This window comes from Stegodyphus dumicola, chromosome X1 (assembly GCF_044657685.1).
Source record: "Stegodyphus dumicola isolate Sdum_Otavi_A_Nest chromosome X1, ASM4465768v1".
NCBI classification, from domain to species: Eukaryota; Metazoa; Arthropoda; class Arachnida; order Araneae; family Eresidae; genus Stegodyphus; species Stegodyphus dumicola.
In genome coordinates, this window is record NC_140780.1 from 112,342,888 (window position 1) to 112,365,815 (window position 22,928).

The 22,928-nt window shown below is 30.5% G+C and overlaps 1 long non-coding RNA gene across 1 annotated transcript in view; it reads right to left on the reverse strand.

Annotated features, from left to right (window-relative positions):
- The window catches only part of LOC118185245 (uncharacterized), a 57,032-nt gene extending 35,000 nt beyond the window's left edge, over positions 1-22,032 (reverse strand). Inside the window, exon 1 of the long non-coding RNA XR_004757567.2 lies at positions 21,817-22,032. This is a non-coding gene — a long non-coding RNA (uncharacterized LOC118185245). The remainder of the gene's footprint in view (positions 1-21,816) is intronic.
- Between the last annotated feature and the right edge of the window lie 896 nt (positions 22,033-22,928).

Sequence of the window (22,928 nt, forward strand, 5' to 3'; positions counted from 1 at the left end):
TGAAAACCGGATTAAAATGATTTAGTTTTGACTCAGCTTTATACCTACTAGATGCTAACGATTTCGGTTCTCAAAATTAATTATTGTCTGAAAAGTTATGCAAGTATCTGCGTTATTAGCGCTATGTAAGAATCACGTGAGGCAGCTTAATTTTGAAATGATGCAGTTTAGAACGATTTCTTATAAACAATTATTATTTTGGGGATATAAAGAGGAGGTAGCCAAAATAAAAAGGGAGAGTTAAGGAACTATTTGCAAAGTAAAATTAATATTTTATCTTATATATTTTTTCCTTCCATATAATTTTACTGTTTTAAATCTGTATAACTTTGATTGGGTTATTATGGCTGAAAATCTAAATTGTTTGAAAACAAAATAACACATAATTATTCTGATACTTTCTTTTAATGGTTTTGCATTTATTAATTTGTTTCTTCGTTTAATTTTATATTCTTGCTAATAGGGTTTAAATCGTTTTCATAGCAATGTATTAATTAATTAGTGCAGCTGTAAATGTTTTATATAATTATCAGTCAGAAAATTTCTAATAATTCTTCATGAATCGACTTTCATCGTCATGCATCTATGTCATAGTAAAAAAATTATATAATTATAGACATACAGCAAAAAATAATAATAAATTTTAAATTTATATGCTACTGAAATTGCAATATAGAACAAAAAAACGAACAAAGCAGTGAACACAACCATTATATAAAAATGAGAGAAATCATATACAAACGTAAAAAAAATCTTGAAGAGGTAAATTTACATTTCTCGTGACATCTCATGACGGTTTGGTGTACGGAAAATTATAAAAATCATATTCAGTGCTCACAACGAAGTAAGCATAAGCAGCCTGCTTATAATCGTTCGTTGCTCTTTCGTTTTTTTTTCCATTTTTTTCCTACTTAGCCGATTCAGTAAAATATGAGTATAAAATTTTTATCTACTTTTACCGCTAAATAACTAAAATTTTTAAAGCGTCGTTTAGCTACTGGTCTACTCGAACTTATTACAGTATTCTTCCTTACATATCTTATACATATAATGTAAAAAGCAATCCAAAACCTAATCTAGTTACCCTTTGATAGCTGTAAAAACTGCAACAACCATACCATCAAGTTTATTTAAGTCCATTTTAAAACTTATTTTGATACTAAATACTAGAACTTCTACTTTCGTTCGAAGTGCTACTGAGTCAACTTAGGTTAGAATATGATCATTTGGAGGATGCATTTAAAATTGCAGAATTCCAGCTTTATGGAAATAAATCCAGGTAAATAATTGGTTTACTTTTCTTTTATTTGTACTTAACCATTAAAAAGTTGCATTACAAAGTTTTTCAAGATAGTTTTTTTTTTAGCTTTAGTTTAGTTCCATTCGATTTTGATTTTATATCAAAGCACAAGCTCAACGCAAAGCCGGGTGTTTAAGAATACAAGGATTTAGAAGCTGGAATCATAAGAACACACATTTTTATGTGGAAAATTAATGTTTAGGTTTTAATTTGTAAATATGTGTCATTTTTGTCAGTTCGGAAACAGACTGGTATTTTACTTCTTTTGTTACAGCCCCCCGACGAATACGTGACGAAAAATGTATATACTCTCTATTACTTTTTGTACTTTTCATTTTTGGTTTACACTGCTAATGCACATTATTCATGCATTTGTTCATTGTGCATTTCAACTTAAAAAAATCCCCATGAGTGTTGTGCATGCAAACAATTATATGCTTATATTTAATGGTTTGATACGTGCGGAATATGTAATGTGTTTACATATTTATTTATATTTTTTATATCTAATCATTTGGAAAAAGAGCTATTAAAAATAAAACTTACAATTTTTAACTCAGATTTATATGTACTGATGCAGGTTTCAATGAAACATCACATTGTTTCATGTAGCATATAGTATATCATACCACGACATTACATTGTTGTCATATTCTCATAAATGTTTATAAAGAATCTTTTAATCAGTAAATATTGATTGAATATAATACACAGGCTTCCATCATTTACTGAATGCCACTTGTCTGTTAGGATCTGAGAACTTAAAATATAATGCAAAGCGGGTGCGCACAATATTTAATTTTTCCTTTGAATACGAAGCATTTATAAAAATGAACAGATGCAAATAAATGTACCTTTTTTAATTATGCACTGAATCCTATGGGCACCTTCATCAACATGGTAATGGATTCATTCATGAATATATATAGAGAGAGTGATTCAAAAATTCGAAGAAACACTTTCAAGGTATATCAAAAATACAAAACCAAACAGTTTTCGCAACGTCTACGGATGGATCGGTGGACCAGCCCGCTCTCGGATGTATGTTTTTCAAAGAGGGTTATACAAGAGACCAAAGGACCTTTTGCATCCAAGTTTTGGAGGTAACCCCAGAAGAAGAAATCAGTGTAGAATATAGGGTAATCGTATTGGTCAAAACTTAAAAAACTTTTCGATCTGTGGTATCAGAATTGAATGATAAAATCTCGCGTTTCCCAATGCCGTTTCTGGTAAATAGACAGGGCTTTAGAAGCTTTAGGGCTTTAGAGGATGTTGTTTTAGCTGCACTATGCATTCCATAGTAAAACTGGAACAGGAAATTTTATGGTGCTCGTTTTCCTGAACACCTAAGGACCTTTTTGTGGTGCCTTCTATCTCTGATGCCCTAAGCATATGCTTATAGTGCTTACTGATTAATCCATCCCTGTAAACAGAGTCCTCTAGCACAAACGGGTAACATCTGCGGCTCTATTTTTCCATAAATGATTTGGTTTTGTATCCCAGAGCAACATTTAAATTTGTCTAAGGGCAATCAAAGAGCAATAATTTCAATACGATGCTTTGCTAAAGAAGTTTACTTGGCTCAAATAATATGTCATTTATATTAAAACAAATTAGAAGACGATACTTCTTGAAATGAGGTACTTTCCGTCAATGATACTCATAAACTGCTGATTCATTTTGCCTTCGTTAGTAAAAAATTTTAAAGAAATGCTTTCCACGTTGATTTCGATTGGTATTGCAAAACTTGTCTGCTATCCCAAATACTGCATAAAATGAATAAATTGCAATGGCAACTATAAAATAAATTCTGTAAGACGATCATAAATTTCCCACAAAAAATATGATTTTTAAAATTATTAACTATGGTGGAAAAACAAAATCTTTAAATTTAGTGTACTAATGTGGTTTGAAGTCTTTCGTTTCCTACCTACATAATCAGAGAAGAAGTGTTGTTATAAACGTGAAACTTCTGCATAAAATATGGATTTTAATGAACTTATCTTCGATATTCTCACTGTGAAAAATGTTAAACATACGCAATTAATTACTGAGATATTTAAAGGATTGTTAAGGATTAATATGTTTTTTAAAGAAGGGCAAATATCGACCTGATGACCTTAAAAACCGGCATTATTTGCCCTAATGGAAAAAGCAAACATCTAATAAGATGAATGAAGAAAAACATCATGAATCGTTGTCTATATTTTTACCATCTACTACACGAGATAATTTCCAGTGTCTTTCATACATCAATATCTAGGGTTTCTCCCTGAAATTAACTTGAAATCATCCACTCTATTAAGAAAAGTTTTATATATATATAAATAAATAAATAAAATTAAAAAAATATATATATATAAAAAAAGAAACATCGCTTTCTTTGGCTCAAATTACTAACAGGGTGTTAAACAGTGCGAATAACTTTATTACTAACAGGGTGCAATACAGGTGCTAACAGGGTGCTGCGAATAACTTAATTACTAACAGGGTGCTAAACAGTACTAAACAGTGCGAATAACTTCAGTTAGCAGGATGGCTAATGTCGGATAATTAATTCTTAGAAATGTCGGGAGAATCGTACTAAGGTCAGCATCGCTGACGAAAACTTTCTCTCGAAACGTTCAAGAACTCTGTCTTAAAAATTTGTATCTCATTTATATCCGGTGAGAGCTAACAGAAAAAGGAAGTAACAGTACAGTTCCAGATCTTAACAAAATGGGTTAAATAACATAAAATGTACCTTACAAGTACTACGATTTTCAAACGGATTCATGAGGAAGACGTATCAAAATTGTGAAAGAAATTAGGCTCATGTGTAATGCAGAAAGTAAAATTATCAGTTAAACATTTGGGAACTTTATACTGAGTTTGAAGAATCCCTCTTTCAAATATAATAAATCAGTAATTACGCAATGGCTTGTAATATGAACTGCTGTCAAACGCTGGATATTTAATTATACTGCGGAAGGTAATCAAATTATGGAAAGCTCACTAGAGTTATAGTCCTAACAGAAGAGATGCCTTCGTTAAGGAATTTCTAAGGAAAATTGGTGTATTACATTTAAGACAAACCGTGGAAATATCCGTGCATCCAGCCCATTCGACAGGACTTGAATGTGGGTCGAAACCAGTATTCAGTATCAGAACCTGTTCACTTACGCGCATATGTAAGGTCTATTTTAATGAACACATTATTTTTTGCATTGAATTTTTCTGCAATTTTGTTGTCTTTTCCACCGGATTAAATAAATGAAATGAGTTTGAAACAATCGGCAAGAATTTAAATTTAGGAGAGAAAGTTGGCAATTTCAGCCTGCCTTGGTAAAACTCTTCTGTTACCATCTGTTTTTAGCGCTGTTGCTACCAATATGTATGGCATATTTCGGTATATATCATAAATGAAAATGTTCCTTATTTTTCGCAAGCATCTTATAATAAAAAGTAATAATAATTTTTAATCTAGTGCTTTTTTACAAATTCTTTTTTACGCCAGCATGAAGTCATCTAACATCTACTCTTTCATTATTGGAAGCACGTTTTATAACTTCTTCAGGAAGTGATTGAATTATTTTCACAGAATTCTCTTAAGATTATTCATAAGTACAATCATCAAACACTCGTTAAGTAAGATCTCCGCACTTAAAAACGTAACAGAGGTAAACAAATAAATGTTAAAAAAGGAGAAAATGTTGCAGGCGATATTCAGTTTAAGAACATAAATTTGGAATTTAATTTTGAACAGGTAACAAGAAAAGAACTTTGTTCTTACTTTAAATATCGTTGTGACAGAAACCGGGAAATATATATTTAATCGCTATCTACCAAATGCCAAACGAACATATACTAAAAACTCTTGCTTTAAATAAAGCTTATCTTACGAAGTTGAAAAGGTTTCTTAATACCTGGGATAGTTTTACAGGGAAAATACATAAGCCCTTTTAAGTGTGTTATGAAATACGTGTGTTCTAATCCCTCACTGACTGTATGAGCTATTTCTCCAAAACTGTCGGTTTTTTTTTAAACAAAAAATGCAAGTTTGCTTAATTATTTTCTCTTTTGAATTTTCTGACTATCAAATTTTATGTTTTATTTCATCTCATGTTATTTTGAGAATAGTTCTAGCATTTTAAGCGGCTTAAAGAACTTAAATCTTGTGTTTTGATTGACCTGAGAAGAAGGAGATGAAATTTGAGAGTCTTAAGGAAAACATGCTCAATTTACTTTAAAGGTTTGTGTGTTAAATAAGGCACCTTTTTTAGAAAGCGTCATAAATTTGACAATATGTTTGAAGAAAAAGCTAGTATGAGTTTTTATTAAGGGAAATAAAAATTAGTAAGTATGACAGGATTTTATTTTTTATTGCTACAAATGAAAGTTATACTTTTATCAAAATTAAGGTTGTAAAACTGAGTCAGCTTTTCTTGAACAATTAAGGAAATTAAACCAGTTTTATACGCATTTTATTGCTTTATATTCATTTGAATCGAATATTGATTTGCATTGCTCTATTCTGCACATCATTTTGTAGAGACATTAGGAATTTTGATGCTGAAAGCAGGAGCGAGGAAAAATGAGCAATGCCTTCGCCGGGACCTCTCGAATACGGGCCGAGAGTGCTGACCACTACGCCACGAAGGAGCGCTAAGAAGGCGGGAGAAATACCTTATAAGTTTGTGGAATAACTATTAGCAACAACTACATTTATTTGGAATTCATTAAAGCAAAACTTGTAAAATGTTCACAGCCTTTAAAAACTACTACATATTTTTATTGGGAATTTTATTGCAACTGATTGTGGTTCTTTAAGTACCAGCCTATTTTCAAAATTAGAAGTGATTTTAAAATATCTGGTGATATTATATGGGACTTGACATACTAGTTAATCTTTTATATTATTTAATTCATTGTTTGTCGAGTTGAGCTATTGCGAGATCTCTGTTGTTTTATGAACCAGTTTAATTCTTTTATTAAGCAATTTGAGTAGATTATTAAATTATTGTTAGCAGCTTAGTTAGGAGTTCCTAATGCACTATTTAATTAAAACGTCATTAAAACTGTAACTTGCTACAGATGATTGACTTAGCAAATGATTGACATCTTTTTATTTATTGTTACCTTAACGATAGCCAATCTGAAGATATTATCGTACCTTTCATGACCTCTGCAGAGAAATATTTTGTGTGGTGCACATTTAAATGCCTTTTAATCATATCAGTTTATGAAAAACGTGGGTTCCTTAACTTCTTTAAAACTGTTTAATAGAAATTCCCACCATCCGCGTTTTCCAAAATTTGAACGATTCATTGAACTATTACCCAAGTCGAATTGATGTTAAGCAAAGACCCATTTATCATAGATTTGCATGGATAAGCTTTGAGCGTTCCGAGATTAGAGTTAAGTAAAGAGTAAAGCTATTAAAGCATAAAAATACTTATAACTTAAAATAACATTAAAAAAAGTAATAATACGACAAGTAACTACATTGTTTAAAGTGAAATATAGCATACGTACGATGTAATTTTATTCTGCACTGGAAGCCTTAAACGCAGTGGAGATGACGCTGGTGCATTACAGATTACAAATATGGAGATTCGGCAGAGGGAGATACAAGATCTGTGATGAAGAACAGAAAGGGCAAGATCACTTATCATCGTTTTGTACGCATAAGATCACTTTGCTTATGGCTTCATTTCCTGCTTTGCCCAATGTCGACAGCCGAAATAAGAAGTGCATTTTCTGTTGGAAAATTCTTAAAGTAACTTAGTAGGCTTAACTGCTAATACCGAAACTTTTTATTCATAACATGCGATTCTTCTCAAGCAATAAAATATGCTGCAAAAACTGCCTTAAACCAGCATGCTATATAAGAAATCATACTTTTCTTTAATCATTGCATAAAATTACTCTGATCAATACATTCAATTTCAACCCTTTTTTTATTAAAAAATGAAATTCCGAAAAATTCGTCGCAGCATATACCTCTTATTCAGCGAAAAGGGCTACTAATTTATGCCTTTTGTAAAAGATAAATTTTGTAAAACATATCTATATTTAAAAATTTCATTAGACTGGACCTTTGATTCTGCTCCGTTAGAAAACATTTAAAGCATTGAGATGACCTCTTACTGCGGTACTGGTGAATTAGCAATGAAGTTAACAACTTTGCATGCAAAATATTATTTAAGGGATTTTACTATTGATTAATTTTGCTTTTATTGGGATTTTTCACATGCCGTTTACTTTTCTAACCCTTTATTTTAATGCAGTGTCGATTATTCGGGCTATTTTAGGTTCAGCAGTTTTAGTGCAAGTGTTTCTTTTGATTGAGTTTATGTGTATTGACTTTAATTTACTAACTCAGTATACTTTAATTTAAACTGGCTTTTACCATGTTTGGAAAAATGGAGAACTGTAAAAAAATCATTAAAATGTTACTACAGCTTTTCCTTTAATATTTTTTAAGACTTTTCTGATTAATGTATATTTTGAAAATAACTATTTATTTAATGGTTTAATTTCGCTTCTGACCACACAGGAATCGAAGAACAAAAACGCAAGTGTCCAAAAACAAATGTTAGCCACTGTATTTGTTACATACAAGTAGAGTAAGTGTTTTAAGACCCATCTGGCGCACCACCGTTTGCACTAATCATGGGCCGACGCCTAAATTGCAGTCTGTCCCCATCCTTATTTCCAATCAACTATGAAACACTTGCGACGCATTTGCATTGTACATTTATTCATGAGATAGCATTTCGCCTAGTAGGAAGATAATAAACTTTCCATACTAAACAATTTCACTCCGTACGGCACTGACAAAGCATCGAGATAAGTGATTTATTTTTGGTTATTTATTTGCTTCACATTTAGCCTAGCTTTAATTTGTTCAGCTGATGCGAGGCTTAAATTATTTATTTATTCTTGCATTCTTGTGTTATACCTTAACAATCTTCATAGATGTAAAAGCATTGCCGTAATCTACCTGCAGAAATTTGGTATTTTTGGGCATTCCTTACATGCATACTATAATTTGTTTAATTAATATATAATTGCTAAATTAAGCAAATTGATTACGTTTAAGGAAAGTTATCATAAATGTGCGATAGAGTTTGAATATAGAAAATGCCAACCACAATGGGGCTCAAAATATCAGAAATTTCTCAGACTATTTTATATAATAAATTAAACTAATCATTAACTATGAATTCACACTGAAAAATAATTGTAACTGTTGTTGCTTCAAATAACCGGACACTTGCAACTAATTTGTAACTTCGTTGAGAAGGTGCAAAACTCGTCTGTCATTTAACCCTCTTATCATCGAGATAATTGCCCAGGGCCCACCACAATGGAGGCTCGAATTCCATCCGCGAGAAAGAGGAAGTTCTGCGCGAATTTTGATAGATAAAAGCCCAAAATAAGATTTATATTTTATTTAAGAAGTAAAAAATGAGCAATCAATTAATCGAATCCCAAATTAAAATAAATTAAAGCTTATGTTTTAATATGGAAGAGAAGAAGAAAACAATTTATGTATCGTTAATGAATATTTATTAAGCTACAAAATGTTTATATTTAAGAATTCCTATGCGATTCCTATAATTTTAATATACGTCAGCCTATTGTATCTTAGAGCTGCAGAATTGTAGAAACATCGTAATAAAACCTTGTGAAAAATTTAATAATTTTCTGAAACAAAATCTTGCAAAGAATGAAGCAGACTGATTTGCAGAAGTTAATATATTTTATAAAACGCTTTTAGCGTGTTCTTGTGCACTGAATATTTTAATAGATGCGAAATATTTTTACACGCACATAACTTTTCCTTGAGACAATTTTAGTTATTGGAAAAGAAGAAAAGAGTCCGATTATTATAGTAGTTTATATGCGTTTGTAGATATACTAGATACAGAGAGAAGTGCCTAAACCAGAAGTGGCCAGCTTGTTTGCTGTTAGAATCGGCGTCAACTGTTCATGAAATGGACATTTTGGACATGGAATCATTTGAAAAATGAATAAATTAGAGCCTACTGGTTTAATCTATGACAAGTTTAGAAATGAGGATAAAACAACGTTAAATTCAAGCAGAAATAAAACTGTACTCTAATATTGTGACGATATGTGTGTTTTGATTTTTGAAAAGTAATCCCTGACAGCGGCGATCGACATGTTAGCCATGCCTAGTTTAATAGCTCTCGTTATGTAATAGTTTAAGTCAACAAATAATATTCAGTTCGTGTTAAGCGGTATTCATAGGCAAAAGTCATTTCATAGATTATGAATTCTTTCTGAACATTCAATTATTTTTAAAGCTTTTTAACCTTTTCCCAAAATGAAAGTTCTCTGAAGAGAGGTTCATTTGAGAGATTTTTATCTGCAATACATTCAGGAAGAAGTTATGTATAATTTTTAGTGTCATTCGTGACTTGATAGATAGCATACTAAATCTTCATCTTCCCTAGAGATTGATTAAACTATAGAGAATCTAGAAAAGTTTAGCAAAGATCTGCTTGAAAGCATTTCAAAAGGTTTTGCAGTTGTGAAAACCATGTACGAAATAAAGGACATTTCGCTTCGTTTTTAGAAAAATAACTGTACGCAATGTTTTCATTAATTGTAATTTAGACTCAAACGGTAAAGACATTTTTTTTCCACGTACATTCAGTATAAATATGCGATTTTAAAACGTTAAGTTTCCGACCAATGACGGAATAACACTTAAACATTTCTCATAAGCACTTTTTAATAAGGGATTCTACTTATCTTTTTTACCCAAATGTCGTTCTATGTTCGTTATAGTTAGAATATTATTAAACGCGTTCTCTTAGACGCTTAGTTAAGCTGATTATAGCATACCTTTCCATGAGCTTTCTTGTGATAGAATGCTGGGTGTCAACATCATAACAATAACACGAAACTCCCGAAACATTCATTTTTATTGAATAATATGTCAGAAAAAAGGATAAAAATTTCAAAGTCTAGCAATTTAATTTCTAAATTTTGTAGCTATGTTTTTCTATTTATTTTGTAGACTCTGCTTATTAATATGTAATTTTGTAGGTTGTAATTTTTTAAATAATGGGCTTTTTAAAATTTATTCATTTGTATTTATTTGGCTAACTATGCTGTGATTAAAGAAAAGAACTAATCATATATGCCTGACTACCTGAATTCCTCCAGAAAGCTAAAAACAACTCCTTGGTTATTTCAGATTTTATTCATCGAAACAATTTTTATATTACATGCATGTAACACCTTGCACATACGTACACAATAAAGAGGGGACACTTCTATATTTCTTGTTCTACAGAGCCGATTGACGAAATTTAACTTGCGTTTATTATGCCTCGAAAGCGTGACCTAGGATATATATTAGATCTATATATAAAATTGTTCTAACATAGGTATTTTGACTTGGACGTTTTCTGAAATGACACAATGATATTTTTCCATAATTCGATTCTATGGCTCAAATTATACCCAAATAATTAATTAAGGTTAATAAATTAAACCTTGGCGCATTTTTTTTTCAGTTTTCGACAACAATAATTCACTTGGCGAAATTCTTAATTTATGGTGAATGATTTCTCTTTCCCTTTCATTGTGCACGAACAGAATAAAAGGTGCCTCAAATCCTTTCAAATAGTTTTAATAAACTGCATCAACCCCATTTGCGTTATCACTTATAAACAAATATGCCAAATTTCAAAACGGCGCCAGTATATAAATTCAAGTATATCTGAGGAAAGTTTTAATAAAAAAACTCTATTTTTTTTTTCAAATACGGCTAGAAATACATCTACTTTAAGGTGATGTTAAAACTTTTATAATTCAAAATGTTTTCGAAAAATTTATAAAATTTACTAAAAAGTACAAATTTTAAAAATAAATCAGGAAATTTTGTTTGGATTGAACCTAAGTTTCGAATTTTGAAGGAAGGAATCAGCTAAGTTTAATAAACAAAGAAATATTAATTAATACATAACAAATTCAAATAACACTGAGAAGCTAAAATTTTGCGAGCTAATACTTTAAAAACAATTCATGCGATTGTAATGAAACTTGGCACTTTGGCATAATTCGAGTCATAGAATCGAAATGTGAAAAAGAATCGGTAGATCATTTTCAAAAAATTCCTATTTTGTGTGCTTACAGTGCTCGGAGACTACAAGTTTAATAAAAAAGCTATGTAGATTCGAACTTGATTTTGGTCCTGTGCTGCTGTTTATTTCAAATTCGTTTAAGAAAATCGTCTTTGGTAATTTCAATTTTGGTTATTTAAAGTGCAGTTTTAACTCACTGGATTACTTTGGAGTAATTTAAGTTCAATTGTTTTGGATGTGAGAGCAAGTTTTGCGTAAACTCCTTGCTAGGATATATTAAACACTGAAGTGTTTTCTTCTGTGCATATCCTGTTATGTTTTAAGTTTTGAATCTCACTATTATCTATCCAAGGATAACAAACTTACATTAATTTTGTAACTTAGTTAAATACATTTTACCAAGTTTAGTAATCATTCAAATTTGACTTTGATTTAATCCTAAACTTTAATTTGTTAATAAGACATAAATACATCTAATAAGTAAAGCATAAATATAGGTTAAAGTAAAATTTAACTTCTTAAAGTCAACCGAAGTGTTTAAAGGTGTACAATGAAAATTAGATGCAGAAATTCAGCTTAAAGCAATAATATTAATATTTCAGGAAAAATTTACTGAAAATATATAAATAGTATAAAATATCTACAGTGTGAACAACTACTGTCGTCGAAAATGAAGTTACAAACTTTTAATTCCATATTGGAACTCCAAACGATGTCTTACTAAGAATAGACCACAAAAATATCGATGCAGATCAAAGAGTAAAAAAATATATATCTTAAATCCAAATTAAATAATGGATGGATTAGTGGATTATTCAGTTATGGCAAAGCACACGAGGGCTATCTGCCTAAAGGGAGGGATGCCTTCGTGGAGGACTTTCTAGGGAAAACTGGCTCGTATACACGTTACACATGGGGAAAACCACGAAAACACCCATGCAGCCAGCCTGTTCGCGGGATTCGAGCCTCGGACCGAACTACCAGTGTTCAGCGTCTTTATCGCTCGGCCGCTGGTGGGCCCCAAATTAAATAATAAAAATTGTCAAGTTAAATAATAATAATTGAAACATTAAGCATAATAATTAAAAAATAGTTATGGCTAATGTTTCAAATATTATATTGCAAAATTGTATATATTCAATGAATCAAAAGAAGAGCAACTCGCTTTGAAATAGTTTTGCCCCTAAACATTTTTAAAAATTTATTTTGTATACTTTTAATTAATTTATAGTTGAAATATTTGTTTTATTATCTTAAAAGTTTTAATAGTAAAAAAGTAACTTAAAAGTTTTAATAGTAAAAAAGTAACTTAAAAGTTTTAATAGTCAAAACTGAAAAACTTTTAATTTTTGACTTTATAAAATATTTTTTATAAATAATAAATATAAACTTTTTTATAAAATTTATTTAAGTTATAAAATATAATATTTATATAAATTATATAAAATGATTTACATATTTAATATTTATATATAATATATATCTTTTTATAAACGTTTTTAGAGCATTTAAGTTAATCATTAATTTTATTTTATCCTTTAACATTTTCAATGATAAACTGCTTGCAAGAAATAATGTTTTGGAGCTTTGTTTTGGTTTAAATGGTAAAATGGCGCTACCCGTGAAAAGAAAATCTCTGTTTTTTCTTTAATGTTGAACGTAAAACGAATAATTTAAATTTTCATTAGACATTTTTTTTTGTTACCTCTGAATTTGATAAAATCATTCATGAAAATATTTATTTACAAATTAGGGCATATTAATGTATTTTCTTTCCAACGATAATTCAATTATTCAAAAATCATGTCATGAATATTATATTAACTTTCAATTCTATTGGTAATTCAAATTGTAATTAATTAACACTACATAAGTTTAATTGTACCTAAATTTGATTCATACGTAAATTTTATTTAAAGGCGTACTAACAATATTCTACAGCAGAAACTGTATTGAAAGTTACGAAAATATTGTATATGAATACAAATTGGTTACGTGATATAATTTTTGAATAGGAATAAAAGTTGGAACCGTTTATTAATGCTCATTATGATTGATAGACTTTTAAAATTTCCAAAGTTTGATTTCCAGTTAACTTCACTTATACATTTCCTGATATAATTTTAGGCAAACGGATTAACCGAAACTACAAATAATAAGATGCGTGATGTAAATTGCTTTAAAAACCTTAAAATTAATTATGCTGTTAATACTTCAGTTAGTTTTAACTAAAATCTCTCAAGCATTTCTAAGGATATGATGATTAACAGATAAACAATACGTATCGTATAAAAGGGAAAGAAGGAAAAAATCGTTTTGTTAATTCATAATTCAGTTTTTTTATTGTATTTAATATTATGAGCGAAATTTATGTTAGCCTTATAGGAGCTGAATTTTGGTTTCTTATTGTTCTTAGAAACATATTTAATATTCTTAATTGTTTTCTGTGAAGTTGAGGGAAAGAAGCTATAAGTTTACGAAAATATTTCTCACTCCATTACCAAGAATGATAACACTATACTCCCCCTCTAAAAGCTCTGCATGGAAACACCCTTTTCGTTTACAGTAATATTCAATCTCTTTGTAGAGTCATCAGGTTAATTGGAAGCAGAAAAGAGGAAAAATATGCAACCGCCTTCGTCGGGAATCGAACCACGGACCTCTGGAATACCAGCCCAGCGTGCTACCGTTGCACCACGAAGGCACGCTAGGGAAGTGGAAGAAATACCTTATATCTTCACCAAATGGAATTACTCTATTGAGTTATTATTTTGACAAGCATTTCTCACGCTTTGCAGCACATTATAATATAGTATTTTATATTACAATTCTGTGATAGGAGGAGACTAAAAAATTCCACAGTTAGTTTTGTATATATTATAACATAAATTTTTGCCACCGAACTATCTATGAGAACATATATATATATATATTTTTAATTCAAGTATAATAATTTATTTCCTAAACAATCATTAAATGTCATTCCACTAGATGACAAACTTGAAAATTTAACGCCATGCCTGCTACAGGCAAACCCAAAAAACAATTTCTATGAAAAACATTTAACTGTATTTACATGATTACATGCGGCACCTGACATATGAAATATATAGGACAGACTAGAAACAAGCTTAACTTTCGAATCAATAACCATAGAGCTCAAATTTAAAAATTCAACGCACAAAAAAAAAAAAAAAAAAAAAAAAATAGCATTAAAATAAGTACACCATCACAACTCAATACAGCAGAATTAGAGCACTTTAAACACCATGACTTCAACTCTATTCAACTTCAGATACTAGATATAATACCCAATCACAAAACACGAATTTTTCAGGAATCTCTCTATATACTAAAACAATGTTCACTTTATCCATATGGACTTAACACTTATATACATAGTCATAGAGATACTTCTAAAAAATCTATTTTCAGCCAATTTAAGCTCTACAGCAACAAAACGCAGAGAGGAAAAAGAGGAAGCAAAATAAAAAATAATGCGAGATTTTTATCCACTTTGGATACACTTGCATTGAAAAAACAATTGAAATGTTTTTTTGACTCAGACAACTTTCCCAAGAAACTTCTCAACTGGTTACACTCCTGTGCTAATAAATTCCTTATCAAACTAAAAAAATTCATTCAAGAAAGCTACGACGACATACAAATCATTAAAGACATGATTCTCGATTATAGTCTTTTCAGACTTTCTAATAATCTCACTCAACGCAAAATTTATTTTAAAGTCAATTTTCTCCATCCGCAGTTTGACAAGATTCATTTCGCAAGAATCATCAGAGATTGTAAAGATTACTTCCCCGCAGTTGACACAATACCAATGGTTGCATTTAAATATCAAAGGACCTTAAGCAACTTGCTCACTAACCACCATTAAATAGATGAAACAGCAGAATGACATTGTAAGACACCAGTTTACAGTAGTTACGTAGATTCTCATCACCAGCACATAATTACTGGCAATCTGAATATCATACAAAACCATCAACTAAAAACACTAATGAGTTATGGTACAAAATTTTAGACCAGTCAGAAACATGACTAAAAATTACTGTTACAAGACTTTCGAAAACAACATCAACGAATTTATAGTTAAAGCAAGCTATCAACTGAATTTTCCCATAGATACCTTCTTAAAATGGAAAGCTAAAATTCTTCAACGCATATCCACCGAAATCAGTCACCTCAAGTTTAAAAGTACACTGAATTGGTCGCAACTTACATCAGATATTAAAAAATTAAAACAGCTTTTTACCATTACAAAAATAGATAAAGCAACTAATAACTTTAGCATTATATGAAAACAATTCTACGCAGAACTTATTCATAAAGAACTTCTCAACGCAACTACTTATCAATTAGCCAACCTTACAGATACATCTATAATAAACAGGATTAAAACTTTTCATAAGAAACTCAATATTACTTTCAATACATACTACAACAGATTTACTAATCTATGCAATTCCCAAATTCCATAAAACACCATTAAAATTCAGATTTATAGCTAATGGAACTAATAATTACAAGAAAAATGTAGACTATTATTTTTCAATTCAACTTAATAAAATCTGTAAATTTATTTTCAATGATTGTAACACTAATCATAACTATTGCTGTATCATCCATAATAACACTCCTGTCATTAATACCATTCAAACAATTAACATCCAAAACATTAAATGCTATGACTTTGAAAACTTATATACCTCACTTCCTCTAGAAGAAATCTATACCAGTCTACTTGATCTGCCTAAACTGTTCCCTGATATGCTCAAAATTATGACTCTTGACAAATGGAAAACCTATCTAAAATGCACACTTTTTCATAACTACATCAAGTTTCAAAATCAACTTTTTAAACAAGTCAGAGGATTGCCAGTGGGCTTACATTCCAGCTCCTCGATCTGTAATATCTTTTTATTTATCAAAGAATTTAACTTCCAAAAAAATTTACAACCACAAGAGTTAAATTACTACAAACACATCTACAGATATATTGATGACCTTATAACAATTAATAATTTTGGTAAAATTGAACACTCCGAGATTTATCCAAATTGTCTTACACTTAATAAAACTAATAATTCACAAAATAGCATAAACTTTCTAGATCTTCAAATCATTAACTACAAAAAAATTTTACTTTTTGACAAAACAAGAAACTTCAATTGCAATACTAACAAATTAATAAATTGGAACTCCAACATATCCAAAAAAGTAATTAACAATACAATAATTAATCAAATACAATGAATTAAAATTATATGCACAGATACAATAGATTTACAATGCGAAAATTTGCTCCTTATTAAAATTCTCAAAAATAATCTAATACTCATTCAATTTATTAACCATTGCCTTAAAAGAGCAGGCGTTAAATACTCACTCTAAATGATTTAACTGATAGGGATATGATAATTTGTTCCTAAACCTGAGAAGGCGGTATAAGTTGGATGACTATCAGTTGAAGGATTTGTAATTACTCAGTTGTGTAATTACTCAGTTGTATATATTGTAAAAAGCTAATTGTCTTCAGACTTATGCTGTTACTAAAAAAATGGGCCTATTTCATGACTTTAGTCTGTCTAATAGCTCTTGGACAGTGAAAATTCCTTTTTTCCTTTCTTAAATTCTTAATAATTGTGACACGACAATTAGCCAGAAATTATTTAATTTCCATTCACTAGTATTTTCAAAAAATCTTACAGACAGTTTCACTCAAATAAGAACTCCACATAATACATCCCTCAAGAATTCCGAGTCCCACCCACTACCATAAATTACTTCACCTAAGTCTTACCGACTGATATTATTCAAAGCCCCCACTGCCGCTAAGAATTTTCGGACACCCTACACTTATGCGTCAGACACGAAGAGAACACCTTGCCAACTTCCCACTAGAAAGAATGTAAGTTACTTAATACCTTTTCTGGCCTTTATATCTTCATGTACATTCACGGTTCTTATTATATTTTTTATATTATTTTTATATTATTTTTGATTTGTTTTTACAAAGTTTGCATTATTTATCTTATTTTGTAATCTTCTATGTTTATTTCAACTTTACTTTGAATTCTATTTCATAATGACAATTTCCAATCTTTAATTTTTACAAATAATATAGAACTCAAATGCATAAACATGAGGGTGTCGGGGACGGTTACTCGAGTTTTTTCGGATTTCTCTACAGAAATTGCTTTTTACTCCAAATTGAATTGGCTAAAATGCTTCATAAGAATAAGTTCTTAGAGTATCAGCATTGGTTCGTAATCCCTTCTATTCGCGGAAATATTTGTCCTGACTAGAATTGCTGTTTTGGCTTTACCTTATAACTCGAGTAAAGACGAAACACCTTCGTATTTACGTATTTTTATTAATTATTGTTCATTGAACGGGAGTTGGTTTGTTCCCCTTGAAAAGTCAACTAATTTCCGATCAATGACAATGATTACATGTTTTTAATTTTTCCTTTTACAATTGAAATTTTGTTCTTCATGATGATTTAATTCCAGTCCCCGTTAAAACATTATTAACATTTTACTTTCAAGTTACTTCAAAACATCGTTCAAAATATAACTTACCAGTATGGATTCACTCTTTTAAAATAATTCTACTTTAATTAAGTTAGGTGGTAATATAATCAATTAATCAATATTGTTTAGGAAATAAATTATTATTAACTAACTTTGCAGCAATTGCGCAAGTAGTAGTAACTTGTTTTCGCACTAAATGAATTTAAGATCATACAACATTTAATTCAAGTATAAAGTGTATTGACAATCTTTGCCAGAAAGGTAATCACATCTTGAAAATAAATTCTAATTTTGTTATTAAAAATGACTGCGGATTTGCTACAAAAATTAGAGATTACAATACTTTTTGCCTCATTTTTCTTATAGACGCTTAACAGCTTAACCATCCGAAATCACAAAAACTTTATAGCTTTACTCAAGCGTAGTAATAAATTCGTATCCAACTAATTTCGTGATAAACTTATATGCGAAAGAGAACAAAAATCCTAAATTGATAATACGCTATGTAAGCGAATTGTGGTAATAGTAGCAAATTGTAGTAACATTTCAGTTTTAGTATTATTTTAACGTAAATTTCTTCGAATCCTGACATAAGTCTGTTTCTGCAATTCTGGAGCTAGTGAAACCTAAGCTGAAGAAGGACCAGACGGTGAGATAAAAAAGCACCTCTCAGGATGAACAAGATGCACAGAATGATCGGATTCTGCTCAATAACATATTTAAGAACCCTGACCTTAACGTATATATGTGAGGCAGATCACGAGTGCAGTACAAATAAGGGCACTCTGTTACTTCTTGGGTGGTGAAAGAAAAAAAAAAAAGGACGCCCCATTTCCTTTCCATGACTGGGCTCTTTAGGTTTATTGGTTTGTTGAGGAAGGCCACAAAGCCACTAGTCACATCGACAGCACCAGGAAGTAACGCTTCTAGCAAGGGGTTACTTTTTTGCTTTTTCTGCTGAGAAACCTTGCGCCAAGTGATGCCAAAGCACAAAGAAAAAGTAAGATTACGCGATGTGAAAAAAAAATGGAATATTTATAAAATGCCCATTTAATCCTACTTTTCCTAAAACTTCTGAATGTAGATTTGAGAATTCGAGGAAATTCCATTTTCGCATTTGCTTGTTGCCACATTTTTAGCATTATAAAATCATGCACTAGATTTGTTTTATCATTATTTTCTGAAACCGATGTGATGTAACTTGGTAAAATTTTAACAGAAAAGCTTTTTCAAGTATCAATATCATGGCCCAACTACAGTTATGTCTGTGATATTACATTGTAAAAAGTAAGTAATCCAGTCAAGTACACAGTGCACGATACTGCATCATCATCTCGGTCTGCAGGTTAAGTCACTATCTTAATTCTTTTCAAAAGTAACACAGTTAAAATTAGGAAGATAGTTTTAATGCAAATGTTTTGATGAACCAGATTTTAAGCAATGCTAATGGAAGCTTTTAATGTTAATGCATAAAAGTGAAGAATGAACCATGAATAACTGAAAGCAAATATAAATATTAAACTACATTTCAATTTCATTTAATAAAAACTCATTAGATATAATTGCTCTCCAGACTCTGTTTAGCAATATATAATATTTCCAAGCCATTAAAACATTTAAAAAATCGAAAACTTCTAAATAAAAGTGTTGTTAAGCTTGGTGGAAAATACGTAGGATTGTTGTTATTTGTAAATATGGTTAGGTAGCATTTAGTTTTTTTAATTACTCCATTTGCATTTGAAAGTACATTTAAAAATCATATGATAGATTTATTGTCTTAAATACTCTAAAATTCACAAATTCGCGCTATGGTATTTTAGTAAATACGAAACTTCCAAGATCTGGAATTAAATTTTTAAATTAATTTATTTGGTTTTATTTGCTTTTTCAAGGTACAGTTTCGTCCCCTCAAAGTTTACTAATTCATTGTTTGAAATAAAAGTGTGAATGCAGATGTCCATTGTTTCTAATGTAAAAGATGTTCGCTCACATAAATTTATTTCAGTATTACTCCCTGCTGTTTAAGAAATTCATATACTAAGTTTAAAATCTGTAACGTCCGACTTTATAACTAAATTTTAATGCTATTCAATCCAAATAATTTTATTTTAAGACTTAAAATCATCCCCCATACCTTGTTTTCATTTTGTACCACACAGAACTTGTGGTAAAGCTATCGTGTACAGAAAGTGGTAAAGTCAACAGCATTTCAACAAAGTATCTGATAAGAAACTTCTAATAGTCGCAAAAATTCTGAATGTTTAAAACTGAACAGCAAACGTATGAGTTATGTAATCATTACAGTGATCTTTGGGGTATTTAAAATAACTATAATTTGCAAATTAAAAAAGGTAAATTGATTAAAAGAAGGTAAATGGATTAAGAGAAAGGTAAATTAATTAAGATAACAGGTAAATTAATTAAGATTAATCAGTACTACTTTATATCCAAAATAAACGTTTACCATGATACTGTAATATCTCAGCAATTCCGTATCTGTAGCTGTTTTATAATTACTACAACACAATATTTTTTAAGTATTATATATCTTACCTTTTATTTTTAATTAATATAAGCAGTAAATTGACCTAACAAACCAAAATTTTAACATAGTAATGCAGTACTAAATGTAGGAATTAGAAAATTATTTTCTACTGTACATGAATAATGTGTTTGTGTAACCAGTTCTTAATGTTATTGATCAGGAGGCGTTTTAGTTACGTATATGTGAAGCGTCATCTCGGAGAAATTATTCTAGATCTGATTACAAATTATCATTTCAGTTTTATTTGCTATTATCTTCTACTTGGGTGTATAAACGTCTTAAAATGTATGCCAAATGCAACTGGAAACAGTTTTATCACTTTCTTATTAGGTTTTCTTACCATAATCTAAATGGTAAGGAATACAACAAGTTATGCGAAGTACATATTCCATCACTGATAGATATATTCGTTTCACATTTATTTAAATCCCGAATTGTTAGAGGTAGTATTAGTGGTCGATATGGTTCATGCACTTTCAGTATTTATGGATGGATATTTCCATTACAGATGAGAGTGAGAAATAGAAGATATACACTTCTTTTATAAAAAAACAAATTAATTAACTGAAATGAATAAAAGGTCAGGCTCGCCAGATGAGTCCATACTCCAAGTATTCTACTACTTGTTCGCAAATTTTATATTTAATTTCACTATCTATACAGGCGACAGATTTATAATATTTAAACATTAACATTTTCAGTAACAAAATTTTCAAGTGCTGTTAAAACACAGTAGTTAGGCTTTCATTATTGTAATTAGCTACAACACTTATTCATGACTGGGAATATCATCTTAATTACTATTGATTTTTAACGACAAAAATAGCAAGCGTATAAAATGTTTTAATAAGAATATATTAGTGTCCGTTGTGGAAAAATATACCTTCCTTGAATTTAAACTTCTAGAATTAATTTCAGCGAGGTTGAATCTCAGTTTCTTAATTAAGGGAAACCTGTTGCAAATTACATCGCTTGCGAATAAAAATATCAAGTAAGAGAGAGGTTAATGAAACTTTATTCTCAGAGGATTTATTACAGTTTACTTTACACAAAGTGTGAGCTCTGACGCTTTAAAATATTGAACTATGCACAAGTAAAAAAAATAAAGTAAATTTTAAGAGACTTCAGTATCTTCCGAAGTCAACTATCGACCCCTTCGACGCTAGCAAAAGTTAAATATTTCCTTACCGAGCCACACACGCAGAAAAAAAAAAAAGGCTGGAGCGATATTGCTATACCGATAACGGCGGAGAGTCAGAAAAATGATGCATATTAAAATAACCGCCAATAGAGATGATAAATGCGCCAAACCTGGTCACCCAGAGGTTGAGGTCAGATCAGTGCGTAGGTGGTGGTGAGGAGGGATACTCGATGGTTTTGGAGGAGGCTGTCAGGGAGCAGACGATAAAAAGATGAAGTCGGAGCTCTATCTCTGCCATTATCATCTGTCTGCTAAAGCCATTTATGACTGTCCACTCCCTCACATACTTCTCGCGTCTTTCCTCGCTAGATGTCTTCCCGTCTTCTGGTACAATGAGGTCATCAGTTAAAAAAATGCTATTAATAGCGAGCTGAGTTGGGAAAATCTTCGCTGCTATAAGCACAATTGTCGTATCTTTACTTTTAATTCCCACTCACTTTGTCATACCACGCGTTAGTACCTGTTTGGAGCAATTCGCAGGGTTTGAAGTTAAATATATAACTCGTTTCGAAGTTAACACGTTTTTTCAATGAAAAAAAAACCGGTAATCATATGAGGAAGAGCTTATTGTTAAAAACTATTAGTTTATTCAATTCATTTGCACAAGCATGTTTGCGCACTTATTCACATAGATAGTTAGTGTTTCTTTTTCCGAAACACTTGTTATGTGTACCATATGGAATCCAAGCTGGTTTTCTCTAAGCATAATAATATATTTTAAAGTCTAAGTGCGTGTCAAATAAATTCCCTACAATACATTTTAATACCTGAAACTTAATAACGTTATTAAAATGTTTAGTGAGATTCTACACTCTTGCTCAAAAATAAGTATCAAAGGAAAAATATGGAATAAAACAAAAAACAAAAAATATTTAATAGACATGCGTGAAACTGATCCAAGAGTTTAGTGTGATATTATTAGACCACATAGCATACAATTAAGCAAATACATACAAAAGTACATGTATTACGACCATCACATCGTGAAAGGCCAAATGGGTCGAAGAATGTGCAATGTAAACATCACGCTAATAATGGTTGTGATACCCTCTAGCTGAAATACATGCTCTAGCTGAAATACATTGTTGATCTCTTGTTGTGGCAGTAGCTCCCATTCCTGTAGTAATGCACGTCGGAGCTCGTGGAGGGTACCTAGCGGTGCACTGCGACCTGCTATTCGGCAACCTAACATGCCCCACACCTACTCTATGGGATTTAGGTC